General features: G+C 40.7%; 1 protein-coding gene across 3 annotated transcripts in view; it reads right to left on the minus strand.

The window, feature by feature from the left end:
- Positions 1–15833, minus strand: part of sphkap (SPHK1 interactor, AKAP domain containing) — a 73691-nt gene extending 57858 nt beyond the window's left edge. For all 3 annotated transcript variants that reach the window (XM_086035546.1, XM_086035549.1, XM_086035545.1), the window contains exon 1: positions 15695–15833. The gene's annotated coding sequence lies outside the window, so the exon portion shown is untranslated. The remainder of the gene's footprint in view (positions 1–15694) is intronic.
- Between the last annotated feature and the right edge of the window lie 486 nt (positions 15834–16319).

The raw sequence follows: 16319 nt of genomic DNA on the forward strand, positions 1-16319 counted from the left end.
GTATGATTGCCATAGATTAATACATATGATTAAAGATAAATTTAGATTCAATATTCTTTGAGCTAAGCTTTTAGCTAAGTGAAACAAGGTTTTACTCATTGAGAGTGCTTGAATTATATTTAAAAAAAATGTACTGTCCTGGGTTTGGATTTAATTACCCACTTGTTAAAAATATTAAAGACTAACATCCATCCATCCATACATTATCTATACATTCTTCCAATATTAAGTTAGCATAACAGAAGAGGCAAGCAATTACTGAATAAATCATATCCACTTCACTGCAGCATCTTTTTTTTTTTTTTTTTTTTAAACAAACGTGCCAAAAATATATTATTGGCTGCTAACTTGCTCAGTAAAATGGATCCAGTCTTTTGGAGTTTGCAGGTTGGCGAATTCTATTAGTCCTGAATTCTCAGCATTGCATTTGTCACGGCAGATTTGGGTGACCCGAAGTTAGAAATGTCAATACCACAGTCTCCACACATTCTTCCTTGGTGTTGTGGCACTTCTGCTTGAGCGCCAAGTTTCCACAGAGTATGACTAACACACATTTGTCAGCCTTTTGAAGTCACTGTTCATATGGCCGTTAGACAGTCCCCAAGTCAGTCATTAAGCGCACAGCCGTGATCCTCAACCAGATAATCGTAGAAAATGGAGGAATCAATGATTATTTGTTGGATGGACACGGGCTCCCTGAGCCACGATTGCAGTTGAAGTCAAAAGTAGGCACGTGATTGCATCAAATCGACTTTGCTTGCGAGTGTGTGTGCCCGTGTGTCCGTGTGTATGTGATGGCATTGACCTATCATGACAATTACATGGAGGTGAATTGCTGGGATCATTTTAACTTACTGCTACCAAATCAATAAAAAAAAAAACACCAACGCGCCGGCTAATTTTTCTTGTTGTTTTCCGAAACGGCAACTACATGTATGTTATTAAGATAACGAGATCTCGTTTCATGGGCGAGAGAGGATCTGCGGCACCATCGCTGTCCAAGCCTGTTCTATAAATGACCTAAACCGCAGCGTGTGAAAGTTGAGAAGCGCAAGTCAAAACCATGCATTAGCATTCCCCACAAATCGATAGGGCCCTGTCTCCTGTTGAGAGGTGACTGGAGTATGTATTATTATTCCCCCAGGATATTCACGTTTGAAATAGCAGTCCACTATAGCTCTGGGTCAAAAAAAAAATCTTCTTCTGTACTGTAAGAAATGTACAGGGAGAACTGCTATATCTAGCTGATTGCATCGGTTTTGATGTTTGATGCAATTCACCCAGAATGTGTGTGTGTAGGTGCGCGTGTATGTGTGTGATGTTCATTTGTATGGCAGTAAAACACGTCAGCCGGCTTTATCCCTGAATGCAGCTAAATAGCCTCAGCTATATTTTTTATCCCGCCTGCATTATTTACGTTATATGTACTGTGCACGTGTTCTCTGGGCTGTGCATGCCACAACCAGGATCTTAATCTGCATTGAGTGGGCAAGTTTGGCAGGGCCGCGCACACAATTTTTTTCTGCTCATGTCTTCATACAAAGATCAAAACACAAGATTTTGGCAGATCAAATCTGTTTGGTCTGTTTAAATACTATGTAATTAAAAGACCTAATTAGGGTTGGCACTGATGACATGTTGTTAGATGAAAGCAGGACTTTGTGGGCGTATGGGAGGAAAGCAGAGACGTCAAAATGAGCAACTACGGAAGTATCAGCAACGTGAAATTTATATTTCATGCATCTTAACACTGTTCACATTTTAGAAATCAACTTCCACTCCCGGTGGGGTAACCTTGTTCGTTCTTTTGCTCTCTCTTTCTGCTGTTTTTTTTTTTAAACCCATTACTACAAGTATTTGCAGGAAAGGGGACCCTAATGGAAAATCACCTTTCTTTTGAAAATAATGCAGAGAATAAGAGAGAATGACATGATTATTCATCATAATGTTGTTTGCTCTTAAATATGTAGGATAATGTTTCGAAAGGGGTTATTGAAGAAAGTGGGTTGCCCGAGAGGATAAGAAATTAGCCTTCCGTCGCCCCTCGGAAGTGCATCGTTTTTCTTTAACGTCCCATTAAATCTAGTAGCATAACATTTGCAAGCAGAACATAAATAATAATGATGATAGCAATGATAATAAAATATTTTATGTTGACAATGATCCACCTCGGTTCACAAACATCCCACATGACTTTGGGCAGGGACACACCCTGGACTGATCGCCAGCTAATCACACGGCTCGAAAGCAATTAGCGTTGCGTCAAACAAAAGTATTTTTTGATTGAGCCGCTCTCACAATAACCAATGCGAATAGAGTAGCAGAGAAGAAGAGAATTGTAAAGATCATATAGTTCTTATCAAAAATCCAATAAAGCTTTACTACTCGCGCAGAGGCAGTCAAAAGCACTCTGTGTTCATACTAATAGTAATAAAGCCTCCCTCCTCGATTGATGTGACGGTGGGTGGGTCAGGTTGACTCGTGCTTTGTGGTGTGCAGAGCATGTATCATAGACATCTGACTCAAATGGGGAGAAAAAGAAATTAAAATGGCCCATTTTCTGTGTCACAGCTGACTCATCAACTGTGGGAGCTGGTAGCTGTGGAGCAGACACTGTCAGCGAGCACTCAATTGAGAAGCCTGGGATGTTACAAATGGTGTGATCACACTCATTGTCTGATCTCTAAAACAGCCTCCTGTGTATAGTCGGTAATCTTAATGGGATTGAGAGGGCAAGGGGAAATTTCATTACAGGAGGAACATTTGCAAAACAAAATGCATTTAGCACAATAAAATGAGAGTGACGGGATAACCTGCATAGTGTGTGTGTTTGTGTATTTTGTCCACATCAAAGAAACTAAAGGCATCACTTTATTATTACCTCCACTGAGCCTGAAAGTCTAAGGCCAAGAGGCAATTTAACAAATCCGCACAACCAGTTTCCAAAGACATTTTGTCATGGTGCGCTATATGAGCCAATTTGTTTTTAAAGTATATACAGTAGTTCCATAAATCAGAAAGTAGCCTATAATGTATCATACGACAAGATTTTACTGTATTCATGTCTTTTTTCAGTTGTCTGGGGCTTTATGCCTCTGACAAACACGTCGAGTGAGAAACCAGATAAAGCATGGCTCCTAAAACGCCTAAAGATGCTCAATGGCATCAATGGCGAGCGCTTAGTAGCTGGATTTACAGTCATGGGCCGGACCAGGCACAACCCGAAGAAGTAACACGGGTCCCAATTCCCATGAGCTCACCACTTGTGGAAGGTGTCGCTTCTCTGGATTGGAAGGAACCTGATTTGGTGTACGAGGTCAAGAAGTTCCAACTAGATATAGTCCGATTGTTCTCGATACACAGCTTGGGCTTTGGCACCTGCTCTACTCTGGAGTTGTCTCCAGTAGGAGGCATAATTACTGCCTGTAAATTGGGGTTCACCCTAGTTTGCGAGGGGGCAGCCTCCAGCTACCTTCAGATGTGGGGACGGGGCCTGAGTATTGTTTGTGCCATTCCACCAAAAAGTACCCAACCCTTTTTGGAGTGTTTGTAAGGAGAGTGCTCCCGCTGGGGACGCCTCTGTTCTACTGAGGAACTTCAGTGCTCGCATGGGCAATGACAGTGAGACCTGGAAGGGCGTGATTAGGAGGAACGCCCTCCCAGCCAGGAACCGAGTACTGTCCTGTTACTGGAATTCTGTGCTCGTCGCGGACTATCCGAAATGAACCACATTTTCAAACATAAGGGTGTCCGAATTTCCACTTGGCACTTGGACACCATCGGCTGCAGTCTGATGATCGACCTTGTGTTTTTGATGTGCCGTCGGATTTGCGTCCGTACGTCTTGGGCACTCAAGTGAAAAAAGGGTTAAACTGTCAAATCTTGGGAGGGGTGCTAAATGAGTATGGCGTACTGGAAAGAGGCCTAATTTAACACCATGATATGTTTGGTCCAGGAGGTTTGAACGTTGTTTGGTCCCCACTGCAGGTAGCTGGATTAGTTTCTAGGAATGGTTGGTCTTTGCCAAGGCTGCTCGTTGTAACCTATTCTGTTCAGAACCTTTACAGATGGAATATCTATGCACAGCAAAGGCATTGAGGGGTCCAGTTTGTTAGTCTTAGTATGATATCGCTGCATTTTGCAGATTATGTGGTTCGGTTTGATTTCATCAAGCTGTGATCGGTAACTTGACCAATGATCAGTCCACTTCGCCTCTCACCTGGGATAGGCTTCGGCTTCTGTTAGGCTGAACAGGATAAGTAATGTAGAACTATTTGGTACAAATGAAATTTAGTATTTTATGCTTTGTGTGATATCATTTGTAGGAATCATGCACAACGGAATGAATAACCCTCAACTTGACACCAAAAGTTGTCGCATTTAAACGCACAATCCTAAAATAATGATTGAAATCACATTCTGCGGAAACCCCAACGATGGACTGATTGTCACCACTTATAATCATGGTCTGATCGACCTGTTGATGTTCCAAATGCACTTACGAAAGGGCGACAGACAGACAGACAGACAGACAGAACTTGACAGATGCAAAGGGAGGGGAGGACACCAGAGCATCTGTCTAGTTTGCCCCTTGTGGAAAAAAGTTTGTCCATGCAAGCTGCTCAAGACGGAGCTAGAAGCCAATTATAGTTAATGGCAAAATGAGGCATATGCTAGGATTACATTCCTTTTCCTTCTCTCCCAAACACGCCACCCCAGAGGCAGAAGCAGAGTGGAAATGAATTGATTTAAATATCACATGGTTTACCTGCACATCGTAACTTACATGATACTATTTCCATTCCAGGCAGGAATAAAAAAAAGGGAAAAAAGTGATAGGTCATCTAATGTCAGCTGGGAGTGATTCCAGCTGCTCCTTCACAGGTTATGCAGTCTCATGGAAGATGCAACATTATTTAAAACCATTGCAGTTAAAATAAACCATTACAATGGTAGAATAAATGTATAGAATCACTTGTTGCATCGTCCTCTTTATTGAAACACATTCATTCATGTGTAACGTGTCGGGAGATAAAATCCATTAGCTGTATGCTGCATTTATTTATTTATTTATTTTTGTTTCAAGTATGAGACAATTACTGTAATTAAATGATGGCAGGGGCTCAAATAAAACCACCCATTAACTCAGCTCAAACACTTCCTCCCCATCATATACAGTCTGTAAACATGTCAGAATTAATTACGTTGCACAATCAAAACAGTCGACAAAACATGGTGTCACCGATACATTGTCGCATTATTAATTCCAGTGTTTTTGCTTGTTAGACATCAGACAATAACAATTGAACCCGTGTGTTTCATTACTAGATTTAATTCAGTGAGACGGACCGAACTGAAAATGCTGTCCAGTAATTTTACATGCTCATAAAGGCTATTCAGCCCTAAAATAGCATAGTCGCAATATTGTGTATATCTAAAAAATAAAGTTAAATGCTTTGTACTAATTTTTAGACCATATTACATTTAAATTTGGATTGATTAATATGCCATTTCCGCCCTATTTAACTAGTCTATGTTAGCATGTTTTTACTTGGTTAATTCTGATCGGTCAAGGGGGAATTCATATATGTAGGTCAGGTGGGCTATGTGGCGGAGCATCTCGGACTTACTGCAGAGCTTCCGCGCCAGGGGGAAGTGGGCGTTGCGCTCTGGCACACGCTCGCGGTTCCCCCCCCCACGGGAGAATAACCCGCAGAACGGAGGAGCAGTCCACCCCATCATCCCATCCGAGAGTATGTCATGTTTGCCATTTGGTGTGGTGGTAGCAGTGACCGGGATGAGTTTCATTTTAGGTCCCTTTAGGAAAAGTATTCAAATTATAATCATTTTGGGTGTTTTTATATCAAATGTCAAATTCGACCCAAACCGTATGTAAAGGTTAAAAGATGTCACTCAGACTTTTGATCAAGTGTGATTACAAAACACCTTGAAATTCAAGTTTGGACATGACCGTGAAACAACTTAATAGAACAGATAATGGATGGATGAGTGGGCCAGTTTTTGCAGGAGAGGAAGGAGGAAGCTATAGTGAGAGGGCTTCTGTCAAACTATGCACAACATGAGCCGTGAAATAAGCAATCTGAAGGGTGTTTTTAAAATGCCCTCTGCCTTCGAGGAGGCTGATTGATTTTAAAATAAGAGGGGGAAAACACAACATGATACACCAGTCAAAAATCATTCAGTGTATCTACTGTCCCACATATACAGTCTTCACGGGGATAACAAGTAATGGTCAAGGGATGCCCCTGCTGCTTGTACATTAGCACAATACGTACTCCATTTTACAAAGACATTCTCAAAAATACGTGATGGCAAACTAGAAGATTTCCATCTTATTAAAATATGGCCTCCTGCCAACTAGAAGAGATGATGTCTTCACCACGGGTAATTTTATGACCATGTACTGGATCTGTAGGGAGATAGCCCCATTACTTGCCGAGTGGGGAATTTTAAAGCATGGTGAGTCACTCGAGGAATGGTTGTTGTTTTCTCCATTCTTGAGTGGGAAGGCAAATCAACTGGGAGCCGGAAAAGACCGTTTTGACCTTTCGTCATTTAGTTTTTCTCTGTTGCGAGCACTCACACAATCCCCTACTCCGGTTCAGAGAAAGGTCTTAATAAAAGGGACAATAAAGCTTTGGTATTTCGTTTGCTGATTGACTCTTTCGGTAGGTGGTAAATATTCTCTGCTGCTGCATGCTAATATTAGACAGGATTGGGAAACAAATAGACAACAACAAAGTAGAAAGCTTAGTGTCAGGGTTCCGGGAGGACCCGGAACCAAAGCAGACTCCAAAAGCGTGGACTCAGATGGTGTTTTGAGCAAAAAGGGTTTATTAGAAAAAATACGCAAGACCGACAAAGTGCAACTAAAGGCGCTGGTATGACAAAACCAGGAAAACGACAACAACCAAAAACGCTTGCAAAAGGCAAGAAAAGAAATAACGAAAATTGCTGGTCGTAAAAGGACAAGATCACACCAATTCCAAAAAGTTCAACCGAGGGTAGCTTTAATAACGCAAGATACAATACTTACTATGGCGAAAACCTTGAGTCAACAAAAGGAGCAAAATACATGGCAAAAACATGAGAGGACATCTGGAAAATTCAATACTTGGTGCTATGGTCATGAGCAAGCAGAGGAATAATCCAACAAGGAGTTGTCTACTTGGCAGTCCTTAAATAGTCCATTGATTAAGATTACGAACAGTTGCGCTGCAGGGGATCCACCTACTGCCCCTACTGGAGCAACTGGGAACAACAAAAACAAAACATGACCACAACAAGAACAGACCATGACACTTAGAAGTTTAGACGGATAGACCAAAATGCACAATTCAAATGGATCCAACTTGAGAGTCAAGAAATTGGTAACAAGTAACAAGGGGACCCAAAAAGGATGATTTGCACTGGATTTTAAACAAGTCTGCCATTTGATGAGCTCAAGGGACGAAATAATGTCCCTTTCAGAGCGCTGATTAGCTGCCATTTATCAGGTTCTGTGACCAATCTTCATTTAAAAATCAAGTCTTCTATTCTATTTGTACTTAATCAACAATTCCATTTTCTGAATAACCATGCTTGGAGTAAAATGTTGTTTTCACCAAAAAAGATCACAATAGTTTGAACCCTGGGAGGAGTGGGAAGTGAAAGTGCTCTACCATGTCACTGTTGGTACAATTGAGGATTCAGCTTGACATTTCAGCTCAGCTTGTCACAAAGCAGAGGCATGACATTGGGCGACAGAAGTAGTCACATTTACCATGTCTTATCCATCCTTTTCCGGTACCATTTATCCTATTTAGGGTCACCACAAAGCTGGGAACTTTTACTGTCATTTTGAATTTGCCATTTTTTATAACCGCTTTTATTGAAGCAAAATAGCGACGGTAGAAGGTGGCTGTGACCAACAATGAAAAACAAACAATGAAAAACATTATTTTGATGCTAATAACACAAATTGTGTTGTCTTCTGACATAAAAAGAGATTTGAGAACCTTGAGAAACTCAAGAAAGCCAGTGCAGTTAACTCATTCACTGCCATTGACGAATTTATTTGTCTTTTCATTTGTCCAGCCATTCAATCCCAGGAATTTATTTATATATATTTTTTTCAACTTTTTTCGAACGTTAGGGTAAAAGAGGGTCTGAAAATGTCTGGCAGTGAATGAGTTAATAAGGAAAAGATATTTCTGAATGCGATTTAAACTTTTCTAGACGCACTCTCAACCTAAGGTTTTAGTCTTACACAGCTATTTGTACAGAGCTGACAAAGTCAATTGCAAGCAATCTCATGCAACAAGTGGAGCTTACTAGGTCGGGCCCTGGCTGCAAAAAAAACATGACGGATGCCAGTAGCATTACGATCCTGAATTGAAGGAAAGATTGAGCCATAGTTCATATAGATTGAATATACCCTGGAGGGGAAATCGGGTATTCATGACATTTTTTTTCTTTTTCGTGTTGCTGTGTCATTTTTGCCTTTTAACTGATGGCAAATCGACCATCCCCCCAGTTTTCTTTTCTTTTTTTCTTTTTTTTTAAATTTTCTAAACAAGACTTTCTCCATCCAAATGCAATTCTGATTGAGTTGTGGTTGGAGGGCATTTGAAATTAACTCCTCAAAGGCTCTGCTTAGAAAATGAAATTGCTTTGGCTTGGTCTTTTTTCACCTTGCATAGTGTAGTTCCACAGTGCATATTAATGAGCAGCAACATGCAGTCGAACAGTGAGCAAGAACTCACAACTAATCACCCATGCAACTTCCATTCATCTAATATTTACAATGCATATTTAGAGTTATTGATTTATTTTTTTATTATTTTTATTTTTTTGGCGAGGGGGACTTCCAAATTATTATCTCAATATTATATATCAAAAATATTTTAGTGCCTAACACTAGACTATATACTTTTTTTTTTAGATAGGCAAGTTGTTTAAACATCAGTGTTATCCCATTCAAGAACATTAAGAGATCTTGTTGAATATTATGGTTGCAATGTGATCCACATAAGTGTACATGAAAATTGTCTACTGCAATTATGTAAGGATAAATAATATTTAAGACATTAAATAGTGCACAATATGTGTGGTAATACACCGGGTCCCCCAACCCCCCAAAAAAAAAAAATTAGCCTAACTAGAAGAAGAAGATGAAGAATGGTATTGTCACGACATACAGTACATCACTAACAACGGAATATTTCTTCTCTCGGGTAGTAGGAAACCTGTCAGAGTAAAAATAGAGGGATGAAAGAAAATTTAGTTGTGGAACAAGACAATCCTAACCCTCCCCACCAAACTTCTACCCCCCAAAAAAGCAATTTGATGTCAGCCTAGAGGCCACGACCTTTCCCCGTGCAATATATTTGGAAGCAGTCAGTAGGAGACAGAGCATTCTCCATCAAGGGAGATTAAAAATCCAATTCGAGGTAAAGACTCGTTTTGAGAGAGCAAATGAACAGTAAAATAAGGTTATTTAGTGTTTCACAAAGTAGGAATTAGGTGATTCGTCTGCAAATTTGAGGACCTCGCTTGTGTCTATGTCACACCGTTTGACAACAAACTCAGGTAAAAGCTAATGTTTGTGATAAAAGCCTAATTAAGAAGAATCACTATTGAATGATGGCTAGTTTATTTATTACAGTTGTGTTGTCTTTCCAGAAACGTGATACACAAAATCAATTGACAAACTTGGTCCTCTCACCATGCTGCACAGTGCCCAGTCGCCAGAGGTGGGTAGAGTAGCCAAAAATTGTACTCAAGCAAAAGTACTGTTACTTCAGAATAGTATGACGCAAGTAGAAGTAAAAAGTAATCATCCTGAATAACTGAAGAAAATGTCATTTGGCTTCTTTTCATGTACCATTTAAGTCACCACTTCACACTGCCTCCCAAAGGGTGTGGGGTCAGGCATTCTCAAGTTGTCTGTGTAACTCACAGTGTTGGCATTAAAAGTGGAGTGCGCAAATTTCTGGCCCTGTTTTGTGCATACACCTGAAATCAATTTTAATTAAGCACAAATTGAAATAAATCAATGCATGACGAAGATGTGATTATAATCGGTATTTATGAACTTTGGACAAAAGTCACGTTATTTTCCAAGAAACAAGGCTATCCATCAGCACTGATTCAAGACAATAAATCATCCAGGCTTGGCGCCAAGTGGATCTTTTTATGAAAGTTTCGACTTTCCAACACTTTTATCATTGCACACCCCTCCGTGAGTCAGGAAACAAAGAAGAGATTAAGGAAGAAGGTAATCTGCTTCCTGGTGATGAGCCAGGGGATCCAGGGGCTCCTCGGCTGGCTATGATAAGGCCACAGTTATCCCAAAACACCCACTGATGGCGTCCATGAAGGCTGAAACACTGACTTCTCGTGGAAATACATTTGTCTTCATATGAAGAGAGCGTGCCAACTCACAAAATTAGAATTTTCTCAGAAACCATCCCTTCGGCAGTATTGCATACACAGACACATTTTTTAAGCGCCGAAAGAAATGAATGGTGAAAAGACAAATAGAGAGAAATGGGGGTTTGGAAACCAATTACCAAAACAACACTCCATTAACCCTAATGTTCTGCGATCATATCCCTTGGAGACTACTTTATAGAAATGTTTTGGGCTGCTGATTTTTGGTTGGTGTGAGGTGTTTCGGGGTAGAGGGGGAGTGAACTGTTTCATGTCAGCTTCAGTTTTCCTGATCTACTGTGGATGAGTTTAAAGTTGAGTTGCTGTGTAAGTTATGACCCTAACTTTTGTGAACTTATGACACTTTAAATCCATGGGTGCAGCCATTCACAAGATATTCATTGATTAAAGGGTAGCGACACCTTTGCATAAATGCTAATCGTTAGCTCATGTGCCTATAGAGTTTCCCATTGTGTATTAGCATTAAGGTAGCGTTGGCTATGTGGTTGTTGGACTGTAACCTTCAGCTGAGAGTAGCAATAAACAGCTTGGAGACTAGTCCAAAATGTTTCGCTTGTTTTCCTCCAGAAATAGTGTATTTCCATATCGGCAAACCAATAAATTAATTTTAAAGTAAATTACCTGAGTAATGCGGGCGCGGAAGAAGCAGGTCGACTCCGACAGCGAAAAAGGATTCAATTAGAGGAACTTTAAGGTGTGTTGCAGGCCTTTTCATAAGCATGGAGAAAAATCTCCTCAGAGGTGGAAGCATCAATGCCAACTTGATCTGGGCCACTCTAACAGGATTACAAGTGGGACACCTCTCCTCCCAGCTTCTCTATTCCTCCTGATTTCTCACACACTACAGACTCACCTCTGTCTTCTTCACCTGTCTTATCACCCTCTTTCCTTTCCCCAGTGTGAAGCGCTTTGAGTACCCAAGGTAGAAAAGCTCTATACAAGTGACAGCCTATTCATCAGTGACCCCCTCCAACTACACACCCTTACACTTGGCGCATTATCACTCTTGTCTACATGGGTTTTAGCATCTCCTGAGAGTAGATAAGATGTCTGGGCCACAAAAGAACTGAAGCAAACACATGGTTGGGGGAGGGGGTGGGCATGGGCGGGTGACCCTTGCAGTTACAAGCAGACTCAAAAATCTTGGGACCACACTACACATGACCAGATCTTATATGTTGCACAATCTTCATAGACCACTTACCCATGATGGGATATACTGTAGTATATAGTAAGACTACATTTGACTTTCTTGCAAACAATAACTGTATTTTTAATGTGTATATCACCACTGGCCGATACAAATTGTTTCTACGTTATGATTTGGATTTTCGAAAGTTACAGTCTCAGACTTGAGTTTGATAAGTGACAGACAAATGACAAATCGACAGCTGACAACGAACTGACACGGACTGATAGCAGGGAACTAAATACAGAAAAATTGACGAGGCAACGCGGAACACTTGGACAAGACACCAACGGTGTCTCAATAACCTAACGAGACAGACAAACAAAGGAACACAAGGAAAAACATGAAACTAAAGTCAAAAAAGAAACCTAAAAGATGGACCATGACACTCCTGTACAAATCATTTAAAAAACTACCGTTTTTGGGGAGCACCACATATAGTAATGAAACTGTGGTTTTATTAAAAGTGGCCAAACATTTGCACACTTACCAGTATAATGATGAGTTTCTTAAAATGTGCATTTCATTTTATATTCCAAGTGTTTTAAGCGGAAGAAGAATATTTTTTAGCCATCTCCGGGGGCGGCCATTTTGTCACTTCTGTCGACTGAAAATGACATCACAGTGTCTCAGGGCTCAGCTAACGACCAATCACGGCTGACCTGTTGTCTGAAGCTGAGCCGTGAATGGTTGTTACCTCAGCCCTGAGCAGTTGTGATGTCATTTTCAGTCGGTCAAATGTGACAAAATTGCCGCCCCCTGAGATGGCGGAAAAGGGGTGGATTTTGCTGCTTAACTCATATTCCACAAACGCAACATTAATCAGAATGCCGTGTTTCAACTAGTGGGTTCGCATAGAACATATTCTAGAAAAAAATATGTTTGGGTTGATTTCCCTCTTTAACTTTGCAATTTCAAGTTCAATGGAAAGTCTCAACTTTTTTGATGAACGTTTATGTGGTCAATGTGGAAGTCTCAAAGGCACCCTAGTGTGACTCATATGGGTCATCTCACTTCATTTGTAGACTACTTGACAAGGAAGACAGTCAAGTGTCAATCTTCACAACCTCCAGGAATTCATTATTGTTGTATTGTACAGAATAAAGCCAGTAGCCTCGCGAGACTGTAATCTTCCACCAGCGGACGGACAGAAATACACATTTTATTGACATGCTTGCGACCTCACTCACATACTGCTTGAGTTTGTGTTTGAGTGAAAGTTTGAATAGTCACTTAAGAGACCGTGACACCTCAGAGTTCAATCTCAGCACCATCCTCAGATGATGGCACATGTCATGTGTGATTTGCCAAAGTCAATGAACTAAAGTATCTCAAAATCATGTTTGTCTGCTTGGACAGCAGCACTATTGGGATTAACGGTCCGATAACCTAAAAATCAATACAAGATGAAGTCAGGCCCTAGGTAACTATTGATATAAACCAATCCCATTTGTAAAAAAAAAAATCAATAGCTGTCAGAAAGATAGTGTGTGTGATACATTTGCATTGACAGGTGATCCCACAGCTTTGATAGGAATAAACCTGTGTCAACACCATCTGGTCAACGTTCACAACAAAATACATTATATTCTATTTTTAAGAGTGTCATTTGTTTCTAGGTTAAATAAAAGATTTCGCCTCCTCTTGTTGACCATATGGATGCCCTCGTAATTAGGTGATTATGAGAGCATCAGTGGGCAATTTTAACACAGAGAGACAAAACATAGTTTTGACAAAAAAAACAAAAAAAAATCCTCGATATTACATTTAGTGTTACAAGAGCATTGAAAGCAGGAATCATATTATGGTCAGATAGTGGACTTTGATGACGTAGATGTCATTGTTGCCTCGGCTATTAATAACCAAGCTCTGGAAGGGGAATACAATGGTTTGATATTGGCCTGCTGGGTAATTTCTCTCTCCTCTGTAATTATGCTCACGAAGCAACTCGCTTAATGCTGCCTGTGGAGATTGACGCGACAACTAGTAATTGAGGGAAAGGGTGAGAAAAACACAAAGAAAAATGTGGGCTTTGTACTATGTTTCACTCCCTGGTTGTGTCTGCATCACTGTATTGTTTGAGGGTCATAACTTCTCAAATATTGTGAATTGCTTCATGTTAAGGCGGATCTAATGTTGGTGTTTTGAGGTGTGGACTTCTGCATATTGCCGGATGCATACAGCTGCAATCACCTGCGCCAACGTGACCATTCTCATTGGCTGATTAGCTAAGTTTCCCCAAAACATTTCTACCTCCTCCCATCTCATTGATTGTCATCCTCTCGCTCCTCGATGGGATTTCTGGTTGGAGGTGCTAACATGTAAACAGAGGTGCAAGGACCATGGAACTGGCAATAGAGGAATGAGATGAGCCCATAGTCAATGCAGTAAGCAATCCTGGTGTATATTTGTTTGTTTGTTTTTATGGCAGTTCAAACGTGAGGGCAATGATGATTTCTGTACTGTAGAAATTGTATTTTGTGCAGACTTTGTCTCTAAATTTTGAAAAAAAACTCTAGAGTAAAATCAGTCCAAACGTCACAAAATGATAGTATTCCTCTATAGAAAGATAAATCTTTTTTTTTTTCTTTTTGAATTTGAATGATTTTCTCCCTATTGGAGGAATGTTTTTTATGGCAGTTCCAACTTGAGGGATTATGTACTGTATGTTGTGCCCAGTGGTGACATGCGGGAAAGCATTTACCGTAAGGTTTAGAATATGTGCGTACTCAACAATTAAGGAGCGGATAGTTTGACCACGGAAAAACCAAAGCGTGATAGCTTGACCGCAGTCAATAGAGCTTACCGGTAGCTGTACAACATTGACAAAACCCGGCCAATACTACCAGTATTGACTGCATGTACACGTAGTCAATGAGTCACCAAACTCACTTCCACAGCAACACTAAACCCTTTAATGTATGAATGAAGTATTTACTTTGCAAGTAATCATGATGCTATGTCATCAAAATAAAGAGCCAGGATCTGTATTCTACGGAGCCCCTAAGGTGACATGGAAGTAAAAACAAAATGCATTCCCTCGCAAAAACTTTGCATTCTCTCTCAAAGATTGTGTTCCCTCAAAAAAATTACGAGATAACGCATAGGTTTTTGCGAGGGAATGCATTTTGTTTTTGTGTGTTTATGTACTTTCGGGTCAGTTTGGCAGCTAGCCTAGCCTAGACGGCCGGCAAGAATAATGGAGGACTTGGAATTCTCCTTGCGGTCAAGAGATGTCTTCTATTGTTTAGCACTCGCTTCAGATGTCCATCCATCCATCCATTATCGATACCGCTTATCCTCACAAGGGTCGCGGGGCGTGCTGGAGCCTATCCCAGCAGTCTTCGGGCAGTAGGCGGGGGACACCCTGAATTGGTCGCCAGCCAATCGCAGGGCACATAGAGACAAACAAACATACGCACTCACAATCACACCTCGGGGCAATTTAGAGTGTTCAATCAACATACCATGCATGATTTTGGAATGTGGGAGGAAACCGGAGTACCCGGAGAAAACCCACACAGGCACGGGGAGAACATGCAAACTCCACACAGGGAGGCCGGACGTGCTAACCAGTCGACCACCGTGTCGCCCCGCTTCAGATGTCTTTTGCTTATTTGGAAACCATGCTTAATATCAAAAACTGATTGTATGTCTTTTGTACTTCAAGTGAATTTCAAAGCAATTCAATTGCCCATGGCTGAAAACGCTCCCTTTGTTGCTTTTGTTTATCCGGAAAACGACCCCGTAATTACATAAACACGCATTTAAAAAAAAAAACTTTTTTTTTTTTTTTGCGAGGGAACGAAAAGTGTTTTTTTTTTTTTTTACTTCCATGTCAGCTTAGAGGCTCTATAGTATTCCATATGGTACTACTGCCATGAAACCGGAGCTACTAATGCAAAACATCAACACTCGCCAGACACTTCATTGGAAACACCGTCAACAGCTTTGACATTATGTAGAAAAAGAGAACCTAAACCATCACAGACATTTGCAGACACTTGCAAATCTTTACGCTATAACAAGAGGAACAGTAAAAGTACTCACCAACTGTCATGAGGAACAAGATCGTTTCCTTTGTGGAGGGAGTCCGGTTGAGACTGCCTCTTCACCTCAGCAAATTGCTCACTTGCTGCTTCGATTGCATTTCATTGTGTGCCTGTGTACGTTTGTGTGTATGTCTTGGTGTGTCTAATCCCCACTGAGTAGAGCGGGTGCTAAGCAGCAACTGCTCACTAGAGAGTAAGTCACATTCAACTGTGATGTGCTGTGTGTCGCAGTCAGTCACAGTATTGTTTTCTTGAGGTATGGTGGTGGCCTTTTCTAGGCCCCGTACATCTTTTAAAGTTTTTAGTATCATTAGTGGAATTTTTAGTGCATGTGTGTAGTCTTTTTTGTCTGTCATCGTGTGTTGCCGGAGGTGGCATATTAATTTGAAAAAGTCTTACGATGCAAAGTGATTACACGAAGAACCTGAATATCCAAGGACATTCCCACAATATCCTCGACCACAATACGCGGATCAATACAATGTATGAGTTCTCAGACACACTGGAAAGCAATAAAGCGCTAGGATTTGTTTTGGTGAAACTGTGGGAAGCTATTTTCTCATTTTAACAGCAACAGAAGACATTTGTGTAAGCAACGGTGAAGGCCATCTCTTTTGGTCTCG

Source organism: Filicampus tigris, chromosome 7, assembly GCF_054856515.1.
Source record: "Filicampus tigris isolate MCC_2025a chromosome 7, RoL_Ftig_1.0, whole genome shotgun sequence".
In the NCBI taxonomy this organism is placed as follows: domain Eukaryota; kingdom Metazoa; phylum Chordata; class Actinopteri; order Syngnathiformes; family Syngnathidae; genus Filicampus; species Filicampus tigris.